A 9,649-nucleotide genomic window follows, 5' to 3' on the forward strand; every position below is an offset into this window, starting at 1 on the left:
ACTTAGCAAAGTCTGTATGGCGATAAACGAAAATCCAATTCCCCAAATCCTAACTTAATCTAAACCATTGAAAATTTCCCCTTCGTACTCCACCATTATAAACATGCAATTCATGTACTGCAACACATTATGATACTATATATACACAGTACACCAAATTTACAAACATTGAGAAGTATTAAAAAAAAAAGAACAATAGTTCCTTCAACATTCGCATGCTTATACTAATCTATGAACTCATAGCATACTCATCCACAAACTAGTTCTAAGAACATTACATAATGGGCAAAAGGGTAATTCAGCCTAAAAGAAAGCACCATAAATCACCCAAAAGTAACATTAGAGCCTCCTTGCCAGCTTGGCAGCTAAGCATGAAATGTTAGAAAATCGGGTTTGGAAAACACAACGAAAAATAAATTTAATTTTTTTTCCAAAACAAGAACTTGGTTGTGATATCTAAAGTAATAAACACTCGATCAAAATTTTACATTTTCGATCAATCTTAGACGAACGTTTCGACCGAGTAGTCTTCTTTGCTATACTCAAGCTCACGTTTGTCGAGTGTGGGTTCGCTTCGAATTAGAAAATTTTTCACAAAAATTTCTAGTAGGATAATTTCGCAATTTCTCTAAATTTTTGTAGAGTTTTAAATAAGAAAAGTATCTCAAACAATTTTCTAAAATAATTTCTTTAGAAAATTCTCTCTAAAACTTTCTCTTGAATTCAAATGTGTGTAAAATAATGACTCAAGACTCTATTTATATAGGGAGTGTTAGAGAGTTCAACTATGATTAAACTTAATCACTTTAATAGTAAATTAATAAAATACTATTAAGTAAGTATTAAATTAAGTATTTTATTAATTTAATATTAAACCTATTAAAATAATATTATTTTTGGAATAGTTAATCTGAAATCAAATTCTCTAATAGAGTCCCAGTAGGAGTGTAATTCTTCCATTGCTCAATCACCAAAGACCTACCGCCGTTGACCATTTTCCGGCCACTAGAATGCCACCGTCGTAGTTGTCGATAGCTCGAGCTGGTTTGATTTCTACCTGTTTAGTCTGGGCCAGTGACGGCCCGATTGGTCCAATCCAATCACTGGTTCGACTGTCAACTCTGTTCGACCAATTTTTGGGTCTTAGTCTCGGTTTTGGCTCCCGGACCTAATTTACGATCTCGAGTCTAATTTTCAAGTTCAATTATCCATTGAGCCAATTGTTTGACTTGAAAATTAATTTTAAAAATTTTAATATTAATTTTAATTAATTTCATTAATTTAATTTTACTTGATCAAAATTAATTTTCTCAAGTATCACTTAGATTTTCCAAATTAATTTTTCAAGAAAATTCTTTAATTAAATTCCCTAGTTGAACAATTCTTACGAGCGCCCAATTTAATTCCACATCAAATAAATCGACTCTATTAAATTATTTCCAAAGTCATAGAATTTTCTTTTGATTCAAACAATTTGATCGAGCTTTTGTTGAGTTAGTGAAGGGACAATTCGTGTAACACCCCTTACCCGAGACCGTTTCCGTAGTCGAGCATGTGGTGTTACTTGACTTAACTTAAAAGTTCAGGGCATAAAAATTAACTTTTAAAAGTTATTTTACTGTTCATAATAAGGCTGTCCACCTACGCAGCAGTCACTAAATCAATTATAACTCGAGCTACGAAACTTGAAATTTAGATCCGTAAATTTTCCCTGAAACTAGACTCATATATATTTTTACCATAAACTTTTTAGAATTTTTGGTTCAGCCAATTTGTACAGTTTATTAGTTGAATTCTCCCCTGTTTCACTGATTGAATGTCCTAACCTCTCGTCACTAAAATTCAATTATCTCATTGTACAGACTTCATATGGTGTTCTCACTTATTTCTACAGAAAAAAGACTCAATAATAAATCTATACATATAAATTACAACTCATAAATATTTTTTTTACAATTTTTAATTATTTTACAAAGTCAGAATAGGGGATTCCGAAAACCACTTTGACTTTGTCTAACTAAAGTGCAAATATCTCAGAATAAATAATTCCTTTGTCTACACCGTTATTTTTCTATAAAAATAGACTCAATAAGCTTTAGTTCTATATCTCATCCACCCCCTAATTCATTTTCTACTATCCTTGGTGATTTTTCAAAATCACGTCACTACTGCTGTCTCAAAACTGATTCACTACCAATTTTTTACTTTTTCATGATTTCTATGCATAATTTATCACCTAGACATTTATAACAACAAACACCTTCATACGTAGCCATTTTAATAACTATTCATCATCAAATACATATCATCTTTTGGTCATATCTTAAGAATATACAATTGAAATGACCAAGTCCTTATACATGCCATAGCTCAAAACATTTATCGTCTTAAAATACCGAGTTGTGGTGGTTGATAGTGTGAACGCTCTCCGTCGTCTTCAAGATCCCTACTATGCTTGATAATACTATATGAAAGAAAATGAAATAAAAGAAGGAAGCATAAAGCTTAGTAAGTTTACAAGTAAATAAATAACAACATTTATCATAAACAATTATATTCATAAATTTTTATTAAGCATTAAGATCTTTATTTTCTTCTTTACTTACTCTCTTACTCGTTTACTTAGTTGCTTGCTTAACTTACTCCTTCGTTGCTGAAATTTCTTTTCTCAATTGATAACTGAGATACTCTTAATCTTAATAACTCACCTGAACTTGTCTATTAGGCTTTTACCTGAACTTTCATGTAACATCATCTATTCATTAGCCCGTTGAATCACTTGGAATACTAAGGATACTCGGGTCTCCTGTCAGAATATAACATGCCAAAGCTATGTCCTAGACATAGTTTTACATGGGATGTTTCTTGTGCTACCAATGTCATATCTCAGATATGGTCTTACATGGGAGTTCTAATATAGGTGCCCATGCCATGTCCCAGACATGGTCTTACGGGGGACCTCTCATCTCGGTGCCAATGCCATGTCCTAGACAAGGTCTTACATGAGACCTCTCATCTCGGTGCCAACGCCATGTCCCAGACATAGTCTTACATGGGACCTCTCATAATCTCAATGATGCCAATGCCATGTCCCAGACATGGTCTTACAGGGATCTCTTTACCCAAATGTCATGACATTTGTATCCAGTACATTCCTAATGTTTCAACTGGGCTTTTATCACTGATTCTCTATCATCTCATACTTAAGTCAACATTAAATAATTTCATGAAATAAATACATAATTGATGGAAAATAGCAGCATTAATAATAATTATTGAAATATTGCATTTATTTACCGTAAACTTACCTCGGTACAAAATATGATCAAATCTAGCACTTTAGTCCTCAACTTTTTTCTTTCCTCGGTCTAACTCCGGATTTTGTTCTTCTTGATCGGGACTCCAAAAACGTAAAGAACATTAAAAACGGGGTTAGAACAGACTTACAATTGAGCTTGGAAGCTTGAAAAACCCTAGACATGGTTTCCCCTTGTGAAATTCGGCCATGGGGTTGAAGAAGGACAAAAATTGGCTTTTAATTTTGTTTTTAATTCATTTTAATAACTAAATGACCAAAATACCCTTAATGAAAAACTTTGGAAACATACCTAACCATGTCCATTTTTGTCTACCAACTTAACCAATGGTCTAATTACCATATAAGGACCTCCAATTTAAAATTTCATAACAATTGGAAACCTCTAACATGTAGACCTCAACTTTTGCACTTTTTACAATTTTATCCTTTTGACTAAATTGAGTGCCCAAACGTCGAAATTTTCGAAGGAAATTTTCACGAAATCATTTTGTGAAATCGTAGACCATAAAAATATAATAAAATAAATTTTTTTCCTCATCAGATTTGTGGTCCCGGAACCACTGTTCCGACTAGGCCCAAAATCAGGATGTTACAAATCGGACATATACAATTAGGCTCTAGTAATTGCAATTATGTCCAGAAGCATTGTTCCGATAATTCACAATTCCTTAATCATGGAGTCAGTCCACAAGAAGTACTATGACTGAAAACTCCTTATTATATACTTTTTACGAAAAAAATTCATCCAATTGCTTTGTCCAATGACCTCGCCATGTGTATGTTACCCTCATATGGTATCATTGATTCCTTTGAGTTAAATTCGTTCATTCAATACAATCCTATTTTATCTGATTGTCCGCATTGTGTTTTCTTAATTATTAATATGGTCACTGTCTACAAATAACTGTGATAAATTGCTCATTCGAGAACAAGTAACCTGTGGCCAGATTCTATATTAATCAATCCACACAATGCCAATGACAGGATATCATTAACTCTTTAATTGAGCTATGAATTCCACTATTGCTAGTAAATTCATGCCATACACAAGTCATGTACCCAGCATACCAACTATTGGCTGAATCATCTTTAGGGCATAAGCTTGCACTTATATCAAAGCACATGAGTTACATACGCATGACTCATTTAGATTATCTACTGAAGTAAATTGTCTTTCTTGCAATGTAAGCGTTCGTACAATACTACTTATATTCAGTTTGAACTTTAACAATCAATTAGCTAATATTTGTTTGTCACAATTTCGCTATACATGCAAAATATGAAAGACAGAAATACAAAAAAACATAATAGTGAAATGTGAAATTTAATTATTTATCGTTTAAATACATAAAAAATAACTACATGTTTACTACAATATGTACACATTTCCCAACATGACAACCATTTATCGGTTAATCTAATAGTGGTAAGTCCTTAGAAACCAAGAATCTTAAATTATACAGAAGCTTTGAGAGTCTTACTCTACTTGTTTCATCAATCCACAAGTTCGGAGAGGTAAGGAAGCTTACCAATTCCCTAATTTCTTTACTACCATACTTCAATTCACACGACTACTACAACATACAGATCTTCCTTTAGTTTCATCTTCTTCTTATTTGGAACGATTGAAGAAGATGGTGCTATGGAGAGAAAATGTGTAAACATATTTGAGAAAATTCTGTCTCCACACACCTATATAAATACTCCTTTGGCATAATCTTCACCGACCACCACCACCATTCATCTTTAATTATTTTTTCTCCCTCTGTGGAACCAGTCAATTCCAATCTAACTAAACCAAAATTAAAATCCAACTAATTACAATTCAACCACTAAATTTTTTTGAATTTCTTGGTGGAGGTCGACAATTTTCTAGTCCTTTTAATTTAATCCCGACCTTCCTTAAATTTTAGGTCAATAAGGTTAACCGGGTGTTACATCCTTAATTTATCAAATTACATGTTTTTTTCAATTCTATTCAATTTAATCCTCTATTTCGATAATCTATTAAATTCACACCAATATGATTCGATCAATCATAACCAATTATCAATTCATTAATTATCTCAAATTTTAATTCATCATATTCAATTTATCAATTAATTGATCGTTTCCTTACGATTTAGTTCATACATCACCTTTTGTACCAAATTGTGAACAATTCAAACTACTACCAAACAAATAGAAATTCACAAATAAAATGTAAAACAACTTAAATACAATCATACTATGTGCACTTACCTCGTTAAATCAACAAACAAGCAACTCTCTAAGGACTAATCGACAAATTTTACCATTTTCCCGATTATCTTCAATTTGGTCCAATTTTGATCTATTGAATAATTCAATTCAATTTATCAATTCCAAACATCTTATATCATCCTATTATAAGCCTATATCAAATTAATTTTATTATTTGAATGCCCCTAAACTTTTGCATTTTATTCAATTTAGTCCCCAAAAATCGAAATTGCTATAACTTTCAATTTTGGGTCTTGATTTCAAAATTGATCTCAATTACATCCTTCTATAGTCCTATACTATCAATAATTATGGAAATCCAATATCTCTTTCAAAATATTTACACTTTAGTCCCTATGTTCGAAATTAACACTTTTCACTTTACAAATTAGTCCAAAATCATTTAGAAGCTTGCAAATATACCATTTAACATAAAAAATCAATGGAAACATTCCAAAAATTTAACATTTTTATGATTTAGTACACGAGTTAGCTAGATTAAGCTACAACGATCTCAAAAACATAAAATTTACGAAAAATGGGTGTCCAATTACTCACCTTGCACTAGCCAAAAGTTCAAAACTCTCTAACAAAGGCTTCTCTTCTTGTTTTAGTGTAGACAATGAAGATAGAAAGAAAATAAAAATGTTGGCTTTCTTTTCCTTTGTTTGTTTAATGTTAATCAATTAATCCTTAAAGACGCGTTTGGTTCAATGGACTGAAATAAGGCTGTAATAAAATAGCCATTCTGTGGGAATGGGATAGGGTTGTAATGAAATTGAATAGGCATAACAGTGGTTTGGTTGGATGGAATGAAATGAATATTATAATAGTATTCATGTGTTTGGTTAAGAGGAATAAATATGTAATAGCAAAAAAAAAAACTTAATGATGAAAATGCCCTTTTATATTTAAATATATTTTCACATCAATTTAATATTAAATAATAATATTTTCTATTAGCAAAATAATATTTAAATATAAAATATTTTATATCAACTTTTTTCCCGAATCTAGTAGATCGTCATCATTGCTGCTACCTCCCGCCACTGTTAAACACCAACATGAATTTACCCAAATTTTACCAAGAGCTTTTCTTGATCTCCTCTGTCATATTTTCCAATTTGGTTTTCCTAAAAACCCCGAAGAAACCCAAGACTTGTCTATAGAAATCGATGCAACAATGTTGACCGACTAGTTTTAAATCCCAAAGTCAATGTTTCTTTGACCAGGTTAACCAACAAAATTTAGCATATAATTTACAATTAAATTTGAGCATTACGAGGCCATTTTTATCGAAAAACATAATTACAAGTCATTTTTAATATTCTACTCAAAACAAGTTCCAACAATCCTGCCTTACCATTAAACAACGATGTATAAATAATCTCAGAGTTTGATTTGAGAATAAAATTAAACAACAAAGAATGTTACATGTTTTATTAATTCATCAATATGTACGACATATACACTCTTTACACTGTGGATACCAGTAAACACTTCTAGCCTTAGGCCTACTCTGGACATGTTTAATTTGTTTAACTGCCTTCCTCACTCTCTGCTCAAACACTTTCCACTCTATAGTATTGTTCTTTATGAAGATATCAACCAGTCTCCGCTTATTTGGGTGTATTGTAGGCATCCTCCCTCCGCCATAGTATATTCGATGCCTAGATTTCAAAGATGACAATTGGCTACCAGAGTCCGTTATGGCAAATGTATCAACTGCAGTGTAGGCAAAGAAGTCCATTGCTGCCAGCTACAAATGAAAGGTCATAATATGTCATTGCACTCGCACCAAGTATAATAGTAACCAACATTGATAAGAGCATAGAAAACCATTTTTCCTAATCTTACTAGTGTTAGAGAAGCTATATAAAAAGTATTAATATAATAATTTCCAAATATTTAACTTGGTTATTTCATAGTTTATATCACTGATAGGAGACTGCATGAAAACAATCCGAAAACAAGCATTGGCAGCTTGTAAATAGTGAAAAGAGCTAATGCCAAAATAATTTTGAAAGCTCAAATTTTGGAAAAGACCAACAGCCGAAGGACCAACAACTCATCAATGCAACAATAGCAAAACCTACACTTTTCATTAAACAGGAAGTGGATATACCGCATTGTTACCTGAGATGAGAAATTCTTAAAAGGTTCAAGTTCGATGGATGAAAGCAAATTCTCTCTGGTAACTAAATTAGTTAAGGATACAAGCTTGTCAAAGCAACTAATATTGATGTCCCTCCAGATATTTGAGCCCCTGCGACATATATTTGAGTCTTACGATTGAAACCTAGAGCAGCAAGCATAAGTATAGCTTCTTCTGGTGTTAATGGACATAACCCTTCAGATCTGAGCATGGCAGGAGAAGGTAACCTGAAGCAAGTAAAACAGTTGGCTTCGATATAAAGCAATATTTTGCATGCTTCTTCTCCAAATTCAAAAGGAATAATGTGGCATAAATTTCACTTCATCATTGGAATTCTCCCTTTTTCAAATTATATTCAATCAACATGAACAAAGAAATTACAAAAGCAATAAAGGAAAACCATTAAAAAATTAAATTTATATACCATATGGAGTGCTGGTATACAAATTAAACACTTCATTTCAACATAAAACACCCAAAAAGATCAGTTTTTCTTAAACATAATTAATAATCAAGACCTACCAAACAAGAGAAACCATGGAATTCCCACAAAAATAAATACCCTTTTGTTTTAAACTGAAAAAAAAAACTTGATTCTAAGAAAACTAAACAACACAAAATGACATAAACCCAAATTAGAAATAGGTCTAATTTTAAATGGCATTCAAAGAAAAGAACATGCAATGCAAGAAATAAACTCAAAACAGTAATCCATAGCTAATACAAGAAGAATGCGAAAATCCAATATAAAAATAAAAACCCAAGAGAAGAAAACTCACCAAAGAAAATCCATGAAAAATAGATAATGTTCGACATTGCTAGATCCCTCAAACGGATCTCAAGATCTTCAAAAACAATAACAACGAAAGAGAGAAAGGGTTTACCTTGAAGGAGGTTGCGATGACGGGGAGGAATGCTAGTGGCCAGAGGCAAAGCAAGCAAGCAAGGGAGGCTGAGACTGAGAGGGGCTATCAGGGTGAGTGAAAGGGTTTCAGACGTAAAAAAGTAGGGAGGGTAAAAATGAAACCTGGGGCACGGAATCACCCATTCAGGGCACGGAAAAGGTCTGTTGTTTATTCCCTGAATAAGCCCTTATTCAAAATGGGCGATAGTGCATTCCACTCAACCAAACAATGGTTTAGTGGTGAGCTTGCTGAATTGGGCTGTAATACATTCAGAAGTCGGGCAACCAAACACGGTTTTAAAAAGTAACACAAATTATAACAAACAAGCACAAATCATCCACTAACGTTAAAAGATGACTAATTTCCATTTCAAACCTTGAATAATTACTATTTAGCCTTTTTAGCCATTAAAAATAAATAATGATTAATTTTTACGATTTTTATGATTTAGTCCTTGTACCTTAATTAACCACTAATTCAATAAAATTACCTAACCAAATTTTAATTCACTTATAAAATAACTTTAAATATTTATGGGTTTCAGTTTACAGAAACGAGGTCTACTTTATTTTCTGACACCACTAACTTTAAGGTCAAAACACTTCCACCTTAACTACTAACCATTCCATAAAATTTCTAGACTGAAATTTCATATAGCATTGCAATAAACTCGTAAATATTAAATAATATTATTTACTGACTCGCTAATCGAAAAATATGATTTTGAAACCACTATTTCTGGCATCATTAAAAATCGGGTTGTTACAGGTGATGTTGCGACTTCCAATGGGTGGTGTCATAACTTTAAACAGTAGCCAACTTTCTAACCTAAGGACCAATTTGTAAAACTTTCTAACATTATAGTGTCGACATTGTGACATCAAACAGGGGATGTTGCGAAAAGATAGCTTGGTGTTGCGACATTCAAGGTGTGAAGTAGTGACATTCACAATAGACCTCTAAGGTCTAATTTCCATACATTTCCAAGCTAACATAAGACCACATTGGTTGGAAATAAGGCCCCACCTT

At 32.3% G+C, this 9,649-nt stretch overlaps 1 pseudogene; it reads right to left on the reverse strand.

Moving 5' to 3' along the window:
* Positions 1-6,903: 6,903 nt before the first annotated feature.
* On the reverse strand, positions 6,904-8,888 carry LOC107892621 (O-fucosyltransferase 15-like; annotated as a pseudogene).
* Between the last annotated feature and the right edge of the window lie 761 nt (positions 8,889-9,649).

Source organism: Gossypium hirsutum, chromosome D09 (assembly GCF_007990345.1).
Source record: "Gossypium hirsutum isolate 1008001.06 chromosome D09, Gossypium_hirsutum_v2.1, whole genome shotgun sequence".
Classification (NCBI taxonomy): Eukaryota; Viridiplantae; Streptophyta; class Magnoliopsida; order Malvales; family Malvaceae; genus Gossypium; species Gossypium hirsutum.